Below are 12694 nucleotides of genomic sequence, written 5' to 3' on the forward strand. Positions count from 1 at the left end.
AACAAACAATGTTTCCTATGAACGAATAATGTGTCCATGAACATGAAAGTTGCCAATTTAAAATGTACAACACTAAAGAAAAGCACATGGAGCAGCACGAACGTTAGAAAAATAAAAAATAGGAACACAGGCTAACTAATTACTTTTTTGCAGCACTCTCCTGATCCTTCTAAACTGATCGTATTCCCTTAATTTGAGGTCCGACCACCGCTTCCTCAGTTGATCCTCGGATCGCCGTACCCCAAAATTCCTGTGCAGACTCTTCACAACTTTCACCATGATCTTGGCCTTTCTCACATTTGGGTTGGGGTAAGGTCCATACTTCCCATCATAGTCGCCCCTCTTCAATATGTCGACCATCTCCACCATCTCAACAAAGGCCATATTTGAGGCCTTAAATCTTCTCCTCCAGGATCGTGACGTTTCTGGCTCCGGCCTTTCCTCCTCCTCGTTGCTGTAATTATCACACACCTGTTCTTTCTCCGCCATGTGCTCTTCCCCACTGCGCCGAAAGAGAAGGGGCGGCGAATAGACTAGAAAGAACGTCAGGGGCGGGCGGAGTTTTACGCATGCGCAGTGTATATAAAGCGTAACATGCGTGCGTCGTACGTATAGGAAGCGACGATCATGATAACGAAGGTAACATTTAAAATTGGGCCTATACTGCTTATAGATTGAGGCCTATATTGGGACAAGATTAGGAGACTTTAGCCTGACATTAGTGTTTGTCTTGTGTTGTGTCTTGCAGAGAAAATGGATCTAGTCAATGATCATGACTTTATGCCAATATTCATTGATATGTTCAGGGAGCCGCCCTGTCTGTGGCAGGTAAACCACCCACATTATAACAATAAACCAAAGAGGAAGGCAGCGCTGGATCAATTGCTTTAATTTGTGAAGCCGGTGATCCCCACGGCAGACATACCCTATTTAAAGGCCCTAATTGGTGGCATGAGGAGCACTTATCTAAGGGAGCACAAGAAGGTCCAGGATTCCCTGAGATCAGGAGCTGCAGATGCCATTTATGTCCCCAGGCTGTGGTGCTATGACAGACTGCATTTTCTGGCAGGCCAGACTGAACCCAGGCCAGCACTCTCCACTCTTCCTTCCACCTCAGCTTAGGCTTCTGACGCCCAACCTGGGCCTTCCAGGCAGCAACATGTGGAGGAGCCCAGCTTGAGCCAGGTATAGCATTCTTCTAAATATTTCTGTTGGTCAAATTAATGATGTTAAATATATGTTAGTTTGGATTCCTAATTTCTGATTTCACAAAGTGTTTTACATATCAATAGACAGTAGTGGCCACAACTGATTGTGACAAGAATGAAAAATGCTGGGGTCAGAATGATAGTCTTTTCTATTTATTAACATTCAATTTGCAACAGTCATGAGATGAAAATTGTGCGTGATTGATGAACCAAAAACTAAAACAATGTCCCTTTTTCATACACAGGAAAGTCTCAGCCAGGAGGTGGCCGGGCCCAATAGCCTGCCCGATATCCACGTCCCTCCCCTCCGCCTTTAACCAAAAAGTGTCAGGAAGAGGAGTAACATGAAGGAGGCAGCAATTGGCCTGTTTTGGAAGGCTACTGTGGCCCTCAAAACCCCCCACAGTGTTCAAGAGGACTTTGCATACCTAACAGCCTGCAAAATGCTGGAAATTGAGGAGGGCCAACACCTAATATGTGAGTATCTCATCTTACAAGCCCTAAATAAGGGGTTGAGGGGCCAACTCACAAACCAAAGCCACGTTTGTGATTTCAACCATGGTCCTCCTCCTCCAGGTGCTCCTCCTCCTCATCCTCCTGCCACACCTCCAACACCAGAGTCACAGCCTTGAAGGAAGCATCTAAGGAAGACCAGAGAGTGATGACCTGGGTTTTGTCTGGTCTGACAAAAGATGCAGGCTCTTGTATGACCACAGCCTGGGGACATACATGTCATCTGCTGCTGTTCATGATCTCTTGGACTTCTGGACCAAATTGTACTCCCTTATATATGGACTCCTTAGGCCACCAATTTTGCATTAAAATAGTTGATGTGTGCCCTGGGGGCCAAAGGCTTCGCCAATTTCTGCAGTTTCTTCAGCGTTGCCTCCCTCTTTCCTTGATTATGACCGCTTAATAAAGGTATTTTTTTTTCTATTATACTCCCCTATGTGTTTTCCTTCAAAAAGTACAGTTTGTTTGTGAGGAGGCAGGTACATTTCAAAAGTACAATGTCAAATTAACAAGAGACACCCAACACCAAGCAATCTCCTTGAGATTAAATAATACAATATAATAATGGTGTTGTGGTAACTTGACACACAAAACACACCCAAAACTATTCTGGAGTAAAAAAAAAAATAATTAAAAAAATAACAGGAGATCAGGATTTAACAAACTAAAACAAAATAATACAAAATCTAAAAAAAAATTCTTTTCGGGAGATGTGACTAATCAAAATATTATATTCATGAAATCACGATAAATAATAAAGAAAGAAGTTTGTGAGAAGTCTGTGTGAATATGAGCAGCAAAACAGCTTCATTCTTCTAGAATTATAAAGAAGAAGAGAGTGCGCTACATTAAACAATTTAAAACATTGCAGCGTGACGAAAGTGCTATATCCATTACGAACGCTAATTTTACCAGACCGAGCAGTTCCGTCTCGTAATTTATTCTGAGCAGCGTGGCACTTTGTGCGTCGGAATTGTCCACACTCGGAATTTACGCAAACGGATTTTGTTGTCAGAAAATTTTATAGTCTGCTCTCAAACTTTGTGTCGGAAATTCTGATGGAAAAAGTGGAGCCCACACACGGTTGAAATTTCTGACAACAAGCTCCAGTCGCACATTTTCCGTCGGAAAATCCGACCGTTTGTACAGGGCATTACACTTACAAAGTAAAAACCTCAGATAAGCATATAAACATTGGTTTGTTCAGCGCAGGTCTCATCCACGGTGATTAATGTGTTCTTACAGACTCGGCTCCTCCCCTCTATTCGTGATTCACCCTCTCATTGGGCTTCCTCAGTAGGAAGCCCAATGAGAGGGTGAATCGCGAATTCGTTGATATCATTTGATCGCGTTTATATCTTTGTTGTTCACTTATCTTTTAAATAAATTATTATTATTTTACACTACTTGTGTCTGGCATTCTCTAGCAGTCCACACATTTTTGGCAGTGGCAGCACAGGGAAGCCATCTTGGCTCTGCTGTTTGTGGCAAGATGCTTACGGAGGAGGTTGTATACCTTTCTTTGCTTGTGACAGAGGAAAAAAAATATTGTCGCCAAATACTGAAGGAATGGGCCAGTGATCAGCTGTTAGAATTCATTTGTTTTGCTCATTCCCTAGTTGATCAGGGCAATATGTTATTTGGTGATGTTCAGCCATTAATTCAAGTCTGTGCGGAATTGGCTTTGTCTAGTACTCCTAAAGGCAGTAATGACTTTTCTCCCCCCTTCAGTATGGCTCAGGTAGAATCTCTGGTATGGTTATTGGAGGATGACTCAGCTTTAGGGATGAGCTTCGTGTTCGAGTCGAACCCATGTTCGACTCGAACATCGGCTGTTCGGTCGTTCGCGGAATTGCGAACGATATGGGCCGTTCGCACCAAAATCGTGTGGCGCGTCACTGCCCATAATTCACTGCGGCATTGCAGTGCATTGCTGGCTGATGATTGGCCAAGCATGCACTATGACCCGCATGCTTGGCCAATCACAGCGCCGCCTGAACAGAGAGCCGTAATTGGCCAAAGCCAAGGAGGCTTTGGCCAATTATGGCTCAGGGGATTTAGTACACGCCCCACACTATATAAGGCCGCCTGCACGGCGGCCCTGTGCAGTGTGTTCCGGTGTGCTGAGAGATAGAGAGAGAGACAGTGTCATTTCATTTGAGTTAGCTAGATTAGGCAGAATAGTCAGTCAGTTAGCTGCACTTACAGTGTATTGTGTATATATATGCATCCCAGGTGTTGCATATATATATATATATATATATACACTGTATTCAGTTTAGCTAGATCCGTTCCTGTTATCTTCCTACTGACAGGCAGGCTTGTCTTGTTACAGTATTTACAGCTACCTGAAGAAAATTACTGGTGTTCTTTTGATCCTATTAGTACCACAGTCAGGCAGCTAGACTATTTACAGTTAGTGCAGTGCGTCCTGCTCACAGTGTTCAACTAGATCCGTTCCTGTTATCTTCTCACTGACAGGCAGGCTTGTCTTGTTACAGTATTTACAGCTACCTGAAGAAAATTACTGGTGTTCTTTTGATCCTATTAGTACCACAGTCAGGCAGCTAGACTATTTACAGTTAGTGCAGTGCGTCCTGCTCACAGTGTTCAGCTAGATCCGTTCCTGTTATCTTCTTACTTACAGGCAGGCTTGTCTTATTACAGTATATAAAGCTACCTGAAGAAAATTGCTGGTGTTCTTTTAATCCTATTAGTACCACAGTCAGGCAGCTAGACTATTTACAGTTAGTACAGTGCGTCCTGCTCACAGTGTTCAGCTAAAACTACAAGTTAGTGGGGTGCGTCCTGCTCACAGTGTTCAGCTAAACCTACAAGTTAGTGGGGTGCGTCCACCTCACAGTGTTCAGCTAAATCTACAAGCTAGTGGGGTGCGTCCTGCTCACAGTGTTCAGCTAGATCCGTTCCTGTTATCTTCTTACTGACAGGCAGGCTTGTCTTGTTACAGTAAATACAGCTACCTGAAGAAAATTGCTGGTGTTCTTTTGATCCTATTAGTACCACAGTCAGGCAGCTAGACTATTTACAGTTAGTGCAGTGCGTCCTGCTCACAGTGTTCAGCTAAAACTACAAGTTAGTGGGGTGCGTCCTGCTCACAGTGTTTAGCTAAACCTACAAGTTAGTGGGGTGCGTCCACCTCACAGTGTTCAGCTAAAGCTACCTGTAGAAGGTTGGTGGTGTTCTCATACTACAGGCAGGCAGTTGATTTTGCTAGCTGCAGTATCAGTACATATATATATATATATATATATATATATCCCAGCTTAGTTCAGCTACAGGCCATTAGTATGTCTGGAAGGCCAAGAAGGAGAGGCAGACAGTCACAAGCCAATAAGAGAGGGCAAGCAGGCTCTGTGTCTAGTGCTGGTCGTGGAGACGGTGCATCCTCATCAGCGCTTGGCCTTTTTTTCGGCAGCTGGCCGTGTTGAGCCGCAACATGCGGAAGACTTGGTCGAGTGGGTGACCAAGCCGTCCTCATCCTCCTCATCCTCTCTCACCCATGCCCAGGGTACTTTGTCTGGCAAAGCAGCGGCCTCTTCCCTCGGCTCAATGTCATCAGTGACTCCTTCCCTAGCCCCACCATGTCCTCCTGAGGAGTCCCTCGAACTGTTTGACCACAGTGTTGGGTACATGCTTCAGGAGGATGCCCAGCGTTTGGAAGGCTCTGATGATGATACTGAGCTCGATGAAGGCAGTAACATGAGCACGGACAGAGGGGGTGCCCAAGAAGGACAGCAATCTGGCAGTCATGCTCCCCCTGCTGCAGCATACTGCCAGGTTTGCTCCAGTGATGAGGAGGGAGGGGATGATGAGGTCACTGACTCAACGTGGGTGCCTGATAGGAGAGAGGAGGAGGAGGAGGAGGAGGAGGCGGCACATCACCAACGAGGCAGGATGCCCTCCAGGGGCCAGCCTAAGGGCAGCACATTGACTGCATCACACTCCAAAGCTCCACATGTGCAGGGCGCTGCAGTCTCTGCGCGTTATTCAAAAAGTTCTTTGGTGTGGGCCTTTTTTGAGATGAGTGCATCAGATCGCACCACTGCTATTTGCAACATATGTCTCAAGCGTATCTCGCGTGGCCAAAACATCTCCCGCTTGGGTACCACATGCTTGACCAGACATATGTTGACCTGCCATGCAGTTCGTTGGCAAGCGTATCTAAAAGACCCACATCAAAGAACAAAGAGGACCTCTCCTTGCTCCTCATCAGCTGAGATTTCCAACCCCACTATACCTTCAGTCCTCTCTGAGACCTGCACTGAGAGGAATGAAGGTGTAGAATTAGGTGTGTCACAGCCAAGTACTTGTGGGCAATCTGCTTTTGGTACACCGACGTCAGATTGTACCAGGCAAATTTCCCTGCCCCAGCTGCTGCACTGCCGAAAGAAGTTTGCTCCCAGCCATCCACATGCCCAGCGGTTGAATGCTAGCTTGGCAAAATTGCTAGCACTTCAACTGCTGCCTTTTCAGTTGGTAGACTCTGCCCCCTTCCGTGAGTTTGTGGAATGTGCGGTTCCTCATTGGCAGGTATCCAAACGCCACTTTTTCTCACGGAAGGCGATTCCGGCTCTCTACCGGCATGTGGAAGGCAATGTCCATGCCTCGCTGGACAGGGCGGTCAGCGGTAAGGTGCATATTACCGCAGACTCATGGTCCAGCAGGCATGGACAGGGATGTTACCTAAGTTTCACGGCGCATTGGGTGACTCTGCTGGCAGCTGGGAAGGATGCAGGACAAGGTGCAGTAGTGTTGGAGGTTGTTCCGCCACCACGCCTCCAAAATGCTAATGATTGTGACACACCTCTCTCCTCCACCCCCTCCTCTTCTTCTTCCTCCATGGCCTCTTCCTGTGCTTTGTCCTCGGAACCAGCGGTGCTCCGTAGCCGTTCAAGGGGCTACGCAAGTACGCAGGCCAAAAGATGCCATGCGGTGCTTGAGCTGGTGTGCTTGGGGGACAGGAGCCACACTGGGGCAGAGGTTCTGTCAGCTCTGCAGGGGCAGGTTCAGAGGTGGCTGACGCCACGCCAACTTAAGGCAGGAATGGTGGTTTGCGACAATGGCACCAACCTCCTCTCTGCCCTCCGACAGGGACAAATGACCCATGTGCCCTGTTTGGCTCACGTCCTTAACTTGGTGGTGCAGCGGTTCTTGGGCAGGTACCCGGGCTTACAGGATGTCCTGAGGCAGGCCAGGAAAGTCTGTGTGCATTTCCGCCGGTCATATAATGCCAGTGCTCGGCTGACGGACCTTCAAAAGGAGTTTAACCTGCACAAGAACCGCCTAATCTGCCCAGGTGGAACTCAACGTTGGCCATGCTGCAGCGGCTGCACACGCAGCAGAGGGCCATCAATGAGTACCTGTGCGACTATGGCACCAGGACAGGATCAGGGGAGCTTGTTTTTTTTTCCCCACGCCAGTGGGCCATGATCAGGGATGCATGCACTGTCCTGTCACCATGTGAGGAGGCCACGAGGATGGTGAGCAGTGACAGTGCATGCATCAGTGACACTGTCCCCCTTGTCCACCTGTTGGAGCACACGCTGCGTGGAATAATGGACAGGGCACTTGAGGCAGAACAGAGGCAGGAAGAGGAGGACTTCCTTAGCTCTCAAGGCCCCCTTTATCCAGACAGTGTTCCTGCGTGCCCGCCGATCACACAGGAAGAGGACGAGGAGGAGGAAGATTGTGTCAGTATGGAGGTGGAGCCTGGCACTCAGCATCAGCAGCAGTCTTTAAGGGATCAGTCCCAAGAAACACATGGACTTGTACGTGGCTGGGAGGAGGTGGCTGCGGACCATGTCGTCCTTAGTGACCCAGAGGACTCCGGACCGAATGCCTCAGCAAACCTACGCTGCATGGCCTCCCTGATCCTGCAAAGCCTGCGTAAGGATCCTCGTATTCGTGGTATCAAGGAGAAGGACCAATACTGGCTGGCAACCCTCCTTGATCCACGTTACAAGGGTAAGGTTGCGGACCTTATCTTGCTATCGCAGAGGGAGCAGAGGATGAAACATCTTCGGGAGGCCTTGCAGAAAGGTCTGTGCAACGCGTTCCCAGAGACTGGGAGGTTACAAACTCCTGTTTCTGGACAACGTGTTGCTGAGGCTTCGGTCAGTCAAAGAAGGAGCGGTGGAGAAGGTGGCCGTCTGACTGATGCGTTCAGACAATTTTTTGGTCCGCAGCCCCAAGGTATGATCGGTTCCAGCAACCATCACCAGCGTCTGTTTTACATGGTGCAGGAATACCTAGGGGCAAGATCAGACTTGGACACCTTTCCCACCGAAAATCCTCTGGGTTACTGGGTCTTGAGGATGGATCACTGGCCAGAGCTTGCACAGTATGCAATTGAGCTACTGGCCTGTCCTGCATCCAGCGTTCTTTCGGAACGCACATTCAGTGCTGCTGGAGGCGTGGTAACCGATCACAGGGTGCGTCTGTCCACCGACTCGGTCGATCGACTGACCTTCATAAAAATGAATCAGTCTTGGATCACCACCAGCTACCAAGCACCTGATGCTGATGTAACCGAATAATTTTTTTGGAAATCTCAGATCCCTTCAAAGACTGCCTATGCTGATGCTGAGTGACTATCCCTGAGTAATTATCCTCTTCCTCCTCAATCATCACGCTGATAGCTTGTAAGAACATTTTTGGTTCTGGGCGCCACCAACAGTGCCTAAGGCACAATTTTTCAGCCCCTGTTTAACAGGGGCGTGTATATACAATTTTTGATGCAATACTTTGCAGCAGGGCTCGTTCCTGCGTTCCAACTAGAGTGTCTGTGAGGGGTTGCAGTGTTGTGGCACCAGCACCAGTGCCTAAGGCCCAATTTTTCTGCCCCTGTTTAACAGGGGCGTGTAATTACAATTTTTGATGCAATACTTTGCAGCAGGGCTCGTTCCTGTGTTCCAACTAGAGTGTCTGTGAGGGGTTGCAGTGTTGTGGCACCAGCACCAGTGCCTAAGGCCCAATTTTTCTGCCCCTGTTTAACAGGGGCGTGTAATTACAATTTTTTGATGCAATACTTTGCAGCAGGGCTCGTTCCTGCGTTCCAACTAGAGTGTCTGTGAGGGGTTGCAGTGTTGTGGCACCAGCACCACCACCACCACCACCAAAGGCCCAATTTTTCTGCCCCTGTTCAACAGGGGCATGTAATTACAATTCTTGATCTAATATTTCACAGCAGGGCCCATTTCTGCACCCACCAAGAGCGAGTGAGGACTTACAGTGTTGTGGCACCAGCACCACCACCACCACCACCACCAAAGGCCCAGTTTTTCTGCCCCTGTTCAACAGGGGCATGTAATTACAATTCTCGATCTAATATTTCACAGCAGGGCCCTGTGAGGGCTTACGTTGTTGTGGCCACAACAACACCTAAGGCCCAAATTTCTGCTGAGTATATAGGGCAGGCCCCTACTTTCAAACATCTAACTTACAAACGACTCCTACCTGCAAACGGAAGGAGACAACAGGAAGTGAGATGAAATCTACCCCTAGGAAGGGAAATTCTCTCCTGTAAGAGTTAATATGGGAAAAACATTTCTCCTTTCCACTGATGCTTTCCAATCCTTGTTCCACAAAAAACCCCAAATTCACAAAAAACATTTGTCATTCAGACAAAAAGTGAGGTGAAATCTTCTAAAGAGGAGGAAAGACAGCAAAACAAATGTCACAGGGGTGATAACCCTTCCCTAGGTTTTCCAAAAAGCTTAAAAAATATTTTTTGGCTGGAGCTAAACACGTTAAAAATGTACCCGTTCAAAATGACAAACAGATTCTACTCAACAACAAACCTACAGTCCCTGTCTTGTTTGGCCGCCTGTATACTGCTGTTCAGAGTATATAGGGCCTGGTGGCCCCACACCTTTCCTTATTTTAATTTGGGTGCGGGGTTCCCCTTAATATCCATACAAGACCCAAAGGGCCTGGTAATGGACTGGGGGGTACCCATGCCGTTTGTCTCACTGATTTTCATCCATATTGCCAGGACCCGACATTACATTAAACCCGCAAGCAGTTTTAAATGAGATTTTTTCCTTTAAAAATGACATTTGGTGCAGGGACTGTTCTAAACACGGGAAACACGCGCCACTTTACAGGCATACTATAGACACCCCCCAGGTACGATATTTAAAGGAATATTTCACTTTTTTTTTTTTTTACTTTAAGCATCATTAAAATCACTGCTCCCGAAAAAACGGCCGTTTTTAAAAGTTTTTTTTGCATTGATACATGTCCCCTGGGGTAGGACCCGGTTCCCCAAACCCTTTTTAGGACAATACCATGCAAATTAGCCTTTAAAATGAGCACTTTTGATTTCAAACGTTCGAGTCCAATAGACGTCAATGGGGTTCTAACGTTCGTGCAAACTTTCGGTCCGTTCGCAGGTTCTGGTGCGAACCGAACCGGGGGGTGTTCGGCTCATCTCTACTCCTTACTATGGGGTTTTTCACTTTTCCTTTTACTCTGGGGGATAAGAAGTGAAACACAGTACAGATATTACATGTTTATAAAATGTCTATAATATAGCATGTGTATGCTATATTCAATATTTCTCAAGTTGTCTTCCAGGACGGCACCCTAAGAGATGACTGGTCCACCTGACAGGAAACACAATCCATCAAGAGGTTAAAGGCCCCCGCCCCTCCCGATGCTCCTCAGTTTTTGATTGTGTTTCCCCACAGCGAAACCGTTTGTTATTTTTCTGTGACCAAAAGCCTGGGGCTGGTGGTCTCCCCCTGGGAGCCGGACCAAATGCCTGGGCAGCCGCTGGGTCCGGCCAGATGTTTCCATCCTTCCTGGGGGGCTTCCCAATTCCTTTCTCGGGGGGGCAGCAGAAGTTGGACCCTGGGCGGATGACCATACATGGGTCCATAGAAGAGCCCCCCTGGATGCTGAAGGACCCTGGGTATAGGGGTGTACCCAGAACTTCAGGGGCCAACCTTTCTGTCACCTTCCCTGCCCTGTGCGGTGGCCGTGCAGATAAGGGTGTTTTTGGTGTTCCTTCTAAGTGGCTGTCTAGGGGTTTTTCCTCACCTGGGCTGTGGAGCACCTATCCAAATAATCTGGCCGGGTCGTCTGCCGTCCAACCGGCCAAGCAGCCAGCCGTTCGCTGAGGTCGCACGGTACTTCCCTTGCTGGGTACAGCTCAGCGTCCTGAGAGCGCTTGGTGGCATTTTTCGGAAGCTCAGGGAATGACATCACTTCCTCCTCTAGAGGAGAGGAAGTGACCTCAGCAGTCAGGTGTGCCGAGCCGTTTCCGGTCTTCGGCAAAATGGCGGCGGCGCGATGCTGCAAGACTCAGAAGAATATAAAAGCCAGAGGGGACAGGCGCCCACGTCTCCTCTACGTTCCTTTGAAAGACTCCCTCAGGATTCAGAGGACAGTATGGAACATGAGAAGGAGAGACCTGCAGGGTCTGCAGCCACGGAAGAGACCACAGGGGGTGAGTCTGACCGGCCTCCGGAGGTTTAGATGGGGAGGGTACCCCAACGCTTCTCCTCCGAGTCTGACAGTGTTATGCCTGTGTGTTTTTTTCAGGGGATGATGCTATTGCCCGTGAGGTTGCCAGCCGTCCCGCTCTAAGAGATATTGGAACTGTAATGACAGATTACCCCCAGACCACCCAAAGCCCTTCTGTTTTAAGTGCATACAGAAGTTGACAGGGAAAGAGACATCTCAGATTATGAAGGAGTTCCTCACTGTGCAGACTGAGATGTTGTCTACTTTAAAGTCTTTTCAATCCACCCTTAAGCCTAGGGATTCAGAGGCTCATTCTAGTAAGGACGCCTCCTCCCAGGAGGGCTCCGCCTCCTCTAGGGGGTCTAGATACCGGGCGGATGCTCTGAAGTATCCACTCCCTCAGGATTCAGAGGAGGAGTGCGAGTCAGAAGCCCCTAATTAGGGGTTTTTGGATGAAGGGGTGGTAGACAGCCAAGAGGAGGATGGGAGGGAGGATTCCAGGTCTAGCAGGAATATATTTTCTGCTGACGACATGGAAGATCTTCTGAAGGCTATTTATGCCTCAGAAGAGATTCAGGAGCCTGCTGTGCAGGTGTCTGTTCAGGATAAGACGTATAGAGGCTTAATTAAGCCTCAGGCCAGGGTTCTCCCGGTGCATTCCGCCCTCAAAGAAGTCATCTTAAGGGAATGGAAAGAACCAGAAAGGAGGCTCCTGAAATGTAAAACGTGGAAGCGTAGATGCCCCTTCTCTGAGGAGAATGAGGAAAATTTTTTCAAGACTCCTAGACTAGACGCCTCCTTAGCACAGGTTTCTAAGAAGTCTGATCTTTCCTTTGAAGATACCGGTAATTTAAAGGATCAAATGGATCGAAGGGCTGAAACCATTTTATGTAGGGCCTGGGAAGCTAACGCTGCGGCTATGAGCCCCGCGTTGGCCTCAGCCTGCATCGCAAGGAATGCGGACATGTGGGTCTGTAAATTGATGGACCATGTATCCCGAACCTCCAAATCCAAGGAAGTCCTGGATTCTCTGGAGGTCATAGGGAATGCTGTCGCATACTTAGCGGATGCTGCGGTGGAGACAGTACGTACAACTGCCAAATCAAGTGCTTTACTAAACTCAGCCAGGCGAGCCCTCTGGGTTAAGACTTGGGATGAGGGTAGCTCATCCAAGACCCATCTATGTGGTCTCCCTTTTGAAGGGACTCTCCTTTTTGGTACTGGCCTGGATCAGGCCCTGGCCAGATCTACCGAAAAAAGGGAAGAAATTTCCTACCAAGCCTAGGAGAGAGAGGGAGCGTTTTTTTCGTAGCCCCTAGGCAAAGAACCACTTCCCAGAGAAAAAGCTCTCCCCAAATAGACGTTGGGGCGCTGGAAAAGACAAGCAAAAGTCAGGAGTTCTCTTTTCCAGCCAGAAGTCAGATGACAAGGCCCCTAAATGACTTTCCGGTAGGGGGAAGACTTTCCCACTTTGCCTCTCAGTG

The sequence above is a fragment of the Aquarana catesbeiana genome, linkage group LG02 (assembly GCF_042186555.1).
Source record: "Aquarana catesbeiana isolate 2022-GZ linkage group LG02, ASM4218655v1, whole genome shotgun sequence".
NCBI classification, from domain to species: Eukaryota; Metazoa; Chordata; class Amphibia; order Anura; family Ranidae; genus Aquarana; species Aquarana catesbeiana.